Below are 12,093 nucleotides of genomic sequence, written 5' to 3'. Positions count from 1 at the left end.
CCACGAGAGGTGGAGGCTCTGAGTTCCACTGAAAACTTCACCCCCCCCCTTCACCCTTAAACCGGCTTACATACTTTGTATTTTGACACTTATACAGCAGATTATCTTAAAGAAGTAGCTCAGTTTTAGCTTTATGAATGACAGCAGCACTGTTTAATCTCCTCAACCTGAACCACTTAGGCTCTACCGTATCTTAAGGTACCATCTGTCATTCTGATGATTTAAAATCTATTCAAGGGTTCTGCACTCAATGGCATCAGAAAGAATTTGATATTTGGGGGTGGGGGGGGCACAACTTAATTTTAATACAAAGGTATGTTAATGGGGTGGCATGGGGGTGCAGTGGTTAGCACTGTTTACCTCACACCCCTGAGTCTCTGCCATGGCTTCATGTGTGTGGGATCTGCATGTTCTCCCTGTGTCGTCATGTGGTTTCATGCCTGCAGACGAGGCCATTAGCGAACGTGCCAATATGTAGCGGTTAGCCACTTTCACGCTTGGTCGGCCGAGCGCGTCACGCGTGATAAAGACGCCTGCTTCCCCCTCGCTGGGTGCATCAGATTGGTCCTGAGCAGCTGCACCTTCCTACGTGTGTGGGCAGGGAGACTCTAGTAGTAAACACAGATGTAAAGCAGTAAGTCAACATATTTTCTTTAAAAAGGTGTTGAAAAGCCAACTTTTCAGATCGAGTGCAAGTATTGATGCTCTCTTTCTGGTACTCACCAATACTGATACCAATCAGGGCTGCGTAATGTCAAAAAAACAATATGCAATATTTAAATCTTAAAATATTAGGGTACCATAGCACCAAGCGAGAAAAGTGCCCAGGCCCACCTCTTCAAGCAAACACGGTACGGAGCGACCACACTCATCAAATCAACTGGACTTTGAGGGTCAAACGTGCTCTGGCACGGTACAGATCGCCTAGTGTGAGGACACCCTTAGTCTCTGTGGAAAACAATGGTTAATTATGATTTAAAAACATGTCACTCTAAAACCTCGAAAGCAGTGGTTCCTAAACTTTTTATACTTCATACCATCTCAGAAAGTACCGCACTGTCTGCATGCCACTATTACAGCACTGTGCCTGATCAATACTGGGTAAGAGCTTCCATTATTTTCACTGCACAAGGTTTATCTTTTGACATTTTCACTCTCTGTGCTAATGTTTGCTGCATGCTTGGTTGTGAGTGTTGCTGCTGATTTTGCTTTTAGATGTTTTATAAGATTACTAATGTTACTTCCTCTTGATAGTTCAGCAGAGCGCAGTGCGCAGTCTGCTATGCTTTGGATTTCGTTGTTACCTGGAGGATACCCCGCGACGACACGGGGAGAACATGCAAACTCCACACACATGTGATCCAGGCGGAGACTCGAACCCAGGCACCAGAGGTGCGAAGCAACAGTGCTAACCAATGCACCACCATGCCGCCCCCACATTCATCTCATTCACAGTATTTTGCTTGTTAATGATATCGCTGATACGTCATTATGTATTGGCATCAGCACATTGTCATGAGTACGAGTACATGAGTACGAGTACATGAGTACGAATACATGAGTACGAGTACATGAGTACGAGTACATGAGTACGAGTACATGAGTACTGTATCGGACCTGTATCAGCACATCCCTACTAAATGTTAAGCAGAAGATGGGGACAGGAGCACCATGAAGTAGTTTTGGGAGCAGTGGGCGGGTTTTGTGTTTCAAAACTTCAGACTTCAGCCCAATGGGAGACAAGAGAATCGACCAATAGGACATAGGTTAATCTAGCCTGTGACTGAAAGGAGACAATAATCCCACCCACTGTTGCTTTAGCCTGATTTCTCCGAACAGAGGAAACATCATCCTGTTTTAAGGGCTGCCGTCCGCGCCAGACGGAGACCTCAGTGACCTAACCCAACATCCACCCCAAATCTCAAACTGCAGAAGCTCAATTACTGCCACTCTCTTCACAGCTGGGGACAGTGCACTGAGTGAAGGCTGCTATTTTTACCAATGAGCCTGACAGCAAATTGTTTTTAACACCTTTTAAAGAAAACGGTGGGTAAACTAAAATAGGTGTGTATGTGGGTGTCATACTTTCCAGTGATTTACTCAGGCAGCTAGACCAACACCGCAATCAAGACTAAGAATAAAAATGGTCATTCTCCCTCAGATGAGGCCATGTGCAGAGCACAGCCGTGCCCAGCACAGCCCACTGCAGATCTACACAGCTGGAATCCACAGCACAGCTGGAATCAAAACCGCACAACCAGAGAATGAGGCAGATAAATGAGTCAAAAAAGGATCAGTCCTCTAGAGATTCTGTTACACAAAATCAATCGGGGGGAAGCAGTCGATCGGAGAGGCAGGTCTGGTCCATCTGCTCGCGACTGCAAGGCTCCATGCCACAGCTAAACTCCCAGTGCTTTTGTAAATTAATTCAGTCAGAGCGTGACAGAAGGAAACAGGGAGGCCGACGTCCCACCCGAACCATAAGCTAAGCGCTTACCAAACGCACCTTCTCACATGTTTATTTTTTTCACCTCCCAGTTACTCTGAACAATTCTATAGCAGTGTAAGTATTCAATCACAGAGTAAGTTCTATAACAGATGGTAAATTCACATCTTCCACAAAAGTGCGAGTCTGTAGTGTCCGAAAAGATCTGAGGAGACCCGTGACGGGAGGGGAAAGGCCTCCTGGTAGCTGATGGTCATTATCAGTGACACGAGCTTCTCCTTGAAATTCCCCTCTAATCTCCCCTTTGATGTTGAGAAACTGCAGCGTGTTTCCTGAGGCAAGCCTGTAACATGTACAATAAGACAGTAACACTGCATTTATACGTTACTTCTGCAGATTCCATGTTTTTTGCCATCAGAGCAGGGGGGCAGGGGGTGTTCCAGAGACAGGGGGCATGGTAGCTGAGCCATGTACCACAGGCGGGACTTCCTGTCTCCAGGTCTCTGGTCGCTAGGAGACTGCAGCATCCTCAGGGTTCACCACTGTGGAGGCTCTGGGGACACCCAAAGGATTGTGGGTGCCTTTCATCGGGGTTCCCTCACACAGTGCGTTAGTAATGGTGACCAGGGCCCAGGGTCATGCAGAGGCTTTTCGGGGGGTGCCTGAGTGGGGGGGTCCCCCTCACTGAAAATAGGGAGGGGTCTGAGTGACCATAAAGGGGCACTTGATAAAATTTGCCCACTGGTGGGTAGGTAATGACGGTTCTCAGTTAATTTTATAATTAAGTTACCAGTGATCAAAAAAGGGGCACTCAGTAAAATTTGTTGACTTGCGGCTTGGGAGGAGGGGGGGTGTCTCCTTTGTTCAGGCACAGCTGCCAGGGCCGACAGCTCTGTAACCCCCCGTGCTGCCAGTTAATCCGAGCCGCAACCACCGGGCTCTACGGTGGCGAGCCGCTTACTGGGCTGCGGTTCCTCGCACTTACACAGAGGTGCGATGGCTTTCCCGCCGCCACCAGATCCAAGGAGCATGAGCTCCGCTCTGAAGCAGCCAGGCCAGTCTGGCACATCATGAATGAACAGAGCAGACAGCGTCGTATAACATTTCTGAGAGAAATTCGCAGGAGCCACATGTATAACCTGCCGCCCTCCACAACAGCTCCTCACCAAATTATTATTTTTTTGCATTGTAAAAATATTAATTTTTGCTATCCATACCCTCTGTCTTTAAACTGTATTTAGGTAATCTATGCTTTTAAAAAGTATAATTTACACTAACAACACACACACACGATATTCTGTATCTATTTCCTTGAATAGTTCTGCTGAGTACATTTTGTATCAATAACGTCATTCGTCAAGGTCTGTTGCGTTGCCAGAGAAACCAGAAACAACTAAATCTGATTAAACTTCTCGATGTGAACACTACAAAAATGTCTTCTGTGACTCACTTTTAGCTCTTTAACACTGACTGAACTTCTGTGATCTAACGACCTGGCTGCATTTGAATGGAGGCTACTGCTTTGCACACAAGTTTAACATAGTCAAAACTAACCGGGGGGATGTATGTTTCTATTCTAGACTGTAAATAATGATAAAGGGAGAAGAGGGAGGGCTTCTCTACATCCATCCATCCATCCAACCATCCATCCATCCTGAGGGGGTGAGTTGAGTGACCTGGGGGGGGGTCACATACTTTGTTTCCTTTACCCAGTTAATCCTAAGAAACCCTTATTAATTAAGGTAATCCTTATGGAGTGTGTGTGTGTCTATGTGTGTGTGTGTGTGTGTGTGTATATATATATATTATATATATATATATATCTATAATATCATGAGATATATATAGAGATATATTTCGCTAGACCCAGCCCACTCTAAGGTTTTTCCGTAACCTAACACAAATTTACCTTTATTTCTTTTTTAAGACCCCCCCCCTCCCCTGCTGACTCTGACATTCCTCACCCTTCCTCCCCCACCCATCTCCGCTCCCATCCCCATCTTCCTTCCTCGCGTCCCAGTGTCACGGGGCCCTGATCCCCATTCCTCCCTAAGAGAGTGTTAGTGTGTCTCTGCTTCCAGACATGTGACAAGCCACACCATGAGAATCTCAAACAGGGCCGCAACAGACGCACCGCACAACGATCAGTAAGCATTTATCGAATCTCCCAGAAATTTGGTTTAATCTATAATATATAACAAAATGCTTGAAGCTCCACAAACTCGAACATAGACTGAAGGCTTTGGGAATAAATGAATTTGCTGATTTGAATCCTGAGGCCAACAGAATGATGTCACTGTTGGACCCTTTAGCAAGGCCCTTAACCCCAAGCTCCGGGGGGGGGGGGGGGGGGTTCTCTGACCTTGCACTGTGACCCCCCAAGCTTGCTCTCACCAGCATAAGTCTCATGGGGAGCAAAATGGGGTAGCCAAAAAAACAATTTCCCCCTGATATGAATAAATACTCTCTATTCTATTCTATTACAAACAAACCCAGCCTCGACGCATTTTAAGACTGTGACATCCAATGTAATGTAACTCTAAGAACCTGATTTGGATCTGACGAGTCCCATATGACAGGAAACAAACAACTTTTAATGCAATGTTACACAAGGGCTGAGACTGGTGGTATTAAAATACCTCCAGGCAACACAAAAATCAGTGAACCTCTGCCCAAGAGTGCCCCGACTGTACATTATTGACTGAATCAATCCCACAATCCCTTGCTTCTGTCACTCTGCATTGTGGGGCGTGTCCTCTACATGCCAAGAGCTCAATATGAACAAACCCAGAAACTGCTCCTCATATCAGAAAATGCTTTTAGAACAAAAATATTCAACTAATGGTTTTCAATTCAATTACACTACCCTGTGGACCTCTAAAGCTGTAGCTCAGAAAAATTAAGCAATCAAACACAGAACATCATGTACGACATCATCAACTCTACATTACTCAACAGCTTTAGAAACTGAGCCAAGAGAGATTATGGACAGTCTCAGGGGGTTGTTCATGGGTTTCCAGTAGCTAGCCTGCAGTCAACGGGAAATGCATAGGGCCAGACCCATCAAATGCGACATATAAATGGTAAAAGCCAGAAGGCTCTATTCTGAGTCCACTTTCCGCCCATGTTCTCACCCTCCAGGTCCCTTTCCTGTGTAATTTGAACCATTAAATGCAGCTCTTGTACAGAAATAATTGAGACCCCCCCCCCCCTGTGGTGTTTAAATCAGGTTACACGACCTTCTGATCTGATGCAATTTCATCAGACTTTTATTTAGTTATTTCTGTGAATGGTAGATGTTTCCAGATCTTCCACAAGAAAAAGCAAAGTAGCCTACTTTAACTGAATTTGTCTACCAAACAGCAGTAGATAATATTTTTCAAAGTGTGGACGTTAAAGAAGAATCTCTGGAATTACCCCTTTAGAGAAACAGAATACCACCCACTTCACCAACCACCTAAAGATCTAAAGCATTGACCCATAACTTTACCACACAACACTCTGTACCTACAAGAGCACACACTGCAGAACCCACCAGACCTCGGGCAGCAGTCCTGTGCAGGGGTGCGTGAGGTGACAGTATGTGAGGAGGTTCTAATGATGCATCGCCTGCACGGAGCCTTAAACAGGAAACAAAAATAAAACATCCGCACAACGGACAAGCTGTTACTGCAGACTCAGAAGAAAAGGAAACCAACATTAACTCTTTAAAAGGCATTCAGAGAACAAAATGGCTTGTGGATGTTAAGGTGCTGAACAAATACAGAAAGAAGCACCATTAGGATGTGTTGTGGAATAAATGAACCATGGAATTCGCTGTAACTTTGGGCTCAACTGCAGACAGAGCCAAGAAGAGAAATGGCATTTAATTGAACTCTTTGAAGTGTCTCCAAATGACTGAGCGCTTGCAGGATGACGCTTCAAGATGACAGGATTACTCGATTTGGCGGGGGCAGGCCACTTGATGAGAGGGCAACTGATGGATTGTCCATTCCCTATCTGCTTTCGGCTGTTCTTGCTTGGGACCTTCAAAAGATTAGATGATTCACCATTGTCCTCAACAATGTCAGGCCCAGATAAGTACATCAGAAGTCTGCTGTACTGCACTGCCTATCAGCAGTGGAGAAATTTGAGCCCCAAGTAGACATTTTGCACTGAGAAGAGAAAACGGCTGGTGACAACGGGGGAGTGTCAGACAGCGAGATGGATAAGAGCAAGGTCAGACAGGCGCAGGACCATGGATGACATCTTGGGAGAACGAAGACAAGACATAAAAGTGGACCTGAGGATCAGGATATGAGAGAAAACTGAGTTCAGATACTTTCATTATCTAAGACACGTTTCCCCCATGGAGTGATAGCGTTCTTTCTGAGGGTCTGAGATGGATCCAAACATGAGTAGGAGACCCATGCTTCCTCCCTTCAGGTTCTCCTCAATCCTCCACTGAAGAAAGAAGCCCACTGTCTCCTCACACAGATCAACCATGATGCCATGTGTCAATTCACCATCTGCACATGCTCAACGTCACATACAAGAAAAATAAATGTAAAAAGAGATAGACATACCTCAGCAAGCAAAAAAGACATTGTGAAAACGCGATGATCACGTTTAGCAGCATGAAAAAAACAACAATAACAAACCCACTCCAATGTCCCCTTGCCACTTGTTTGATTGACATACAGACTATGAAATTAATGCAAGACAAGACATCAGCAATCACCAACAATAAACTAATAAAGGGAGCTTATTTATGGAAATGATGGTTCATGGATCAACAACCAGCTGTCAGATTTATCAAAGCTCATTCTTGTCATGCAGGGCCCAGTTAGTCATAGGAAGTCTGCATGTTGTTTAACTCCCACAGAAACACCACAGACAGACAAATGTCAATCTGCTCGCCTGTCACTGAATTAATTCTGCAGGAAGAGTCCACATGGGAACAAGGTGAGGAGAAGAGCCTTTCTCCTTCCAACGGCCACCCCACCCCAGAAGATCTTGCTCCTGAAGGGGGCCCCACCACTCAAGTTATGTACTATTGTTTTGTCCTGAGAAATCGGACCCCCCCCACTACAGGGAATGGACCGGTCTCAGGTGCTCATGCCAAGACGATCAGGGCCCTAAGATTCATCTGCCACTTCAAATCTCACACAAACAAAAACTTACGACTTAAGGAAGTCAGAAAGCAGCATCCAAACAGAATCTGTCACACAACGCATCCCACAAATAAGGTACAGGAAGCAAAGCCAAAACAAGAAACCGCCAAAGGTCACATCGACACAAGAAAAGCTACAAACCTAACCGTTTAAACCCCAGTGGGCTGAGGTTAACCTGACCTCCTCAGGGTCGCCGTGATGCACCCTTATCGTTCCTTCGGTTAGGAGCGTCTGGCTTCTTTCACCACACATACGTACCACAGCGGCGTAAAGAAGGGCGACGCAGGAAATGCTCCGGGGAGGCTGCCGGGCCGTGGCGTCGCGCTGATCTGCGCCGCTGCGCCTGACGCTGGCAGACAGACCACTGTGGAGCCCGACGAGCCGCGCCTCCTTCACACGCGCCCCACACCTCCCTCCCCGGTGCTCCTACTGCTCTCTTTCCTCTTTACTCATCCACTTCCCCCCCCGTCTCTCTCTCTCTCTCTCTCTCTCTCGCTGTTATTCCCTCTCCCCTGTTCACATTTCCCTCCTCTGTTTATTCGCAGAGGCTCCAGCTCTTTTTCTTGCCATTCCCTCCCCCCCCCTCGCCCTCTCTCTACCTCGCTCTCATCGTTTCACACACACACACACACACACACACACACACACACATCTTTTGATACTGCCCATTCCACACCAATAAATAGAGCCCTTTCATTTCCTTTCCCATCACAGCAAACACACCACCCAAAAAACATAAAAAAGCAGACAGTTCTGAGTAATTTTATTTTTCACCCACACAATTTCCAGGCACTTATCATTGACAGGGCTGCGGGGGGCGGGGGACGGGAGGGCCTACCCCAGGCAATATAGGGCACAAGGTGGTGGGCACACCCTGCACTGGATTCCAATCCATCACAGGCACACACAGGCACTCTGAATGCCTTTAGACTGCGGAAGGAAACCCACGCAGGGCACAGCTACTAATTCTGGGCCCCCTGAAAAAATGCCACCTTAGGACCCCATTACATTATACAGTTTTAGATATTAAAGGGCCCTTGCTTCTTGCAGTGGATCCAGCCACTCCTGCACCCCTAGACACGTGTAACATCTACACACATGGAGTAGAGACCGGATTCAAAGCACCAGCCCAGCACACGATGCTATTTCGCAATGTGCTGCCCAAAGCAGAAATATTTCAGATATATGGACAAGTGCAGGTGTTCACTTCAAGAAATCGTCTTCTGAATATTATATGAAGGCTGCAACCACTGTGACCCATAAATAAATCAGTGGTATTATACCCCCCACCCATACAACAAATCAAGTGTAAAGATCAGAACATTCTCACACACACCCAACTGAAGAGATAACATGATAAGATGCAGAGCCAGTCTTTTTAAACGTTTTCCTGTGAGATGCCCCCATTGGCTCACAGAACACGTGTCATTACATCGTACAAAATCTCAGCGAAAGCGACCTGCGAACACCACTTAGCCATGTTCACCCTGATCATGTGATTATGTGATTTGTGACAGTGAGAGGTCTGACTATCAAATTATACCATTTTATTCCATTCCATTATATGCTAACAATTATTCAAGGCCAAGTAGTCCATCCATCCATCCATCCACTCATCCATCTTCCACCTACTTATTCAGGTCTTGGTGGTTCGGAGCCCATCCCAGGGGGGCACACCCTGAAAAGGGCATCATGCCATCCCAAAGGGGTGGCATGTGGCTCAGTGGACTTTGATCAGATGTTTGCTGGTTTGAGCCTGACCTCAACACAATAGTCATAAGTCTATGGGCCCCTGAGTAAGGCCCTCAATCCCTAGCTCCCTGCGTGCCGCAAGGCGGCTCCCCCTCCCCTGTGACCCCAAGCTTCCTCTCAACTGTATGGAGAGCAAGATGGGGCAAAAAAAAAAACAGAATTTCCCCTTATTAATAAAGTGTAACTATTCTGTTCTACACATATACACAATGGGCAGTTAGGAGACACCAATTAACCTTACTGCATGTCTTTGGTCTGCAGGAGGACATTTCTGTGCCAACTACTGCTGTCTGTGAGATCGAGGTGGACAAGGTTACTGATTCTTAATGTTAATACAGCAATTACAGCAGGCGTATCAGTGTCAACCCATGTCTCAGAGGGCAGATGGAGAACACAGGCCTGTTCCGATTGAGCATGAGAGAAAGCAGCCTGTGCCCCAATCTTCTGTCAGAGCTGTGATTACCTGCCATCAAGAACATGGCTGGTGACATTACCTTCAGCTTACTCCAACAGGTCACCACCACGCTGCAAGCAGGATAAAGTCGCCTCGATGCACCTTAAAACTGACCCCAATATCTTGCAAATTCCACCAAGACAGTTAAAGCTTCAAATACAGCCTTGAGAAAGAGTTATTCTTGAGACAGAGATGAGGGAAAAGATTAAACACAAATAAGAATGTGCAGTATCACTTTCAAAATGAGTGTCTTGCTGCTCGAGTTATTTTTAATAAGTGTTTATTGCAGACGCGTCTTAATCTGCATAACGAGGTTAATTTCAGAGGACAGATGGACGAAGATATTTTCTCAAGGATAATTTGTTGTCCTGCAGAAAGAGGCAATTTTTGGCACAAGTCTAGCACCAAAATTACTACACCATTCACTCGCTGACAAATTGTTACTTAGAAGCCAGTGATGCTCAAGATTATTTTTATTTTAATGCAATGTGACAGTTTCACAGCTCTGCTGGAAACATTTGTCTTCTGTGGTTCATGTTAGTCTAGGCAGAAGGCAGCTTGTTGCTTAGAGAAGCTCAACACAATGCATCTAAAACTATTGTGGAAGGAAATGGAATTATTACAAATAATGCATTAACATGAAAACACAATATTACAGTCAACAAATGATCATGTACATTAGCTGTTCTAAGACACTGTTGGTTCACCCCCCCCCCTACCTTTTGCCCTATGTTGCCGGGGACAGACTCCAAACCCCCATAACAACCATGTACTGGCTTAGGTTGCATGGACAGGATTGATGGATGAATAGGGTGACCAGATAATCCATGTCAGGGAGGACACTTTGAGCTAGCACAGTGTTTATAAACTACCATTTCAATTAAAAGGACCTGGATTTCACTTAGGCACTGAGTTCTTGCTGTGTGCTGATTGGTCAGTCTCCTATAACCATGCATGTGTCACTAATGTTAATGTGAAAAGTCTCCCAATCGAGAAAACAAACCAGTCAAAGCAAAATAATAACTGAACCTTTTAGCCAAGCACAGGAGCCTTTCAGTTTGAAAGTATTTTGTTTTCCCTGACATGGATTATCCGGTCACTCTACGGATGGATTAATTATTCTTGATCAAGAAACACAATGTAAGAAGAATGCAATGCAAGTTTCTAGATTATGGCTTTGTAAACCACTTGAGTGGCTCATTCAGGTACGACAACATTATGGCTCCTGATCAAAAACGATATGCATGATTTCCCGCCAATCTCCTGCTAGTACTGACAACATTACTAAAGATCTTCCCTAACTATTGGCACGTTCACGCTGGAGCCTGTGGGGATTCCGCGGTTCAGTCGCTAACTACCGCGCAGCACCGACGACCCTGCGGTTAGCTGCAGGAACCCATTTGGACGACCAGCAGCCCCTCATCTTCTCAATCCCCACGCTGCCTGTGACGTCCAGCAGCATCGTGCTTGAAGGAAATGGGACTCATTCTCGAAGGAGCACTGGTTTGGGTTTACCTGAAGGCAACATAGTTCTCCCACAGTACAGTAGAATGTAGAACGTTAAAGGAGTAAGGATCACTCAGGCTTAACAAAAAAAAATCCAACATTAACTATTCATTAAAATAGCCTGACCAGAACTCAAGTATCTTGGCAGGCTAGAAAAAAATGCTGGCAAGGCATTCGCTTCTGGTGGAAAATAAAGGCACTCTCCCACATCATTTCTTGCGGCCGTTATATAATTTAGCAACGGGTCACAATGTCGCGCTTAATCCCTGTTGCACATATGCAAAGCGCTATTGCCTCTTTGACAAGAAACAGAGCAGAGGTACTCTTGGATAAATATGCAAATATAAACACAGGAGCAGCAGAATAGCTACGGACATAAACCTTGTAGCTGTAAGGTTGCAGGTTCAAGGCTGGGTAGGACTAGGCTGATGAGTCAAAGGAAGGAAAGCAGAAGGTTAATTGTGATCGCTTTGCACACTGCAGCAATCACTACGTTCTCTCACATACAGTATGCATGAGAATTTTTTTCTTCTTCCCAAAACTCTGGCATCTACTTCCTATATTTTTCACCTAGAATCTCCATTCCACGTCCACTCAAATGTTCAGTCCATCAAGGAGAAGTGTTTCTGTATTTCTCTTTTAGATATTCCACCTGCATCCCTCTTCTAAATCCTAATTTCTATCAAATGTTTTCCAATGGAAAAAACAACAAAATAGAGTGATGAAAAAGAAGGGATGAAGAGGGGTTAAACAGATGAAAGTTGATTGAATACTTTTGAGCT

The 12,093-nt window shown here is 45.4% G+C and overlaps 1 protein-coding gene across 5 annotated transcripts in view; it reads right to left on the bottom strand.

The window, feature by feature from the left end:
- The window catches only part of osbpl8 (oxysterol binding protein-like 8), a 70,228-nt gene that overhangs the window by 41,509 nt on the left and 16,626 nt on the right, over window positions 1–12,093 (bottom strand). The window contains exon 1 of one of the 5 annotated variants that reach the window (XM_023836787.2): window positions 7,858–7,962. The exons of 2 other annotated variants lie outside the window; for them this stretch is intronic. The gene's annotated coding sequence lies outside the window, so the exon portion shown is untranslated. 2 more of the 5 variants (XM_023836782.2, XM_023836781.2) reach the window with 2 other exon arrangements.

Source organism: Paramormyrops kingsleyae, chromosome 1, assembly GCF_048594095.1.
Source record: "Paramormyrops kingsleyae isolate MSU_618 chromosome 1, PKINGS_0.4, whole genome shotgun sequence".
Lineage (NCBI taxonomy): Eukaryota > Metazoa > Chordata > Actinopteri > Osteoglossiformes > Mormyridae > Paramormyrops > Paramormyrops kingsleyae.
Note: the sequence above shows the minus strand (reverse complement) of the source record. Positions and strands in the feature narration are given on the sequence as shown.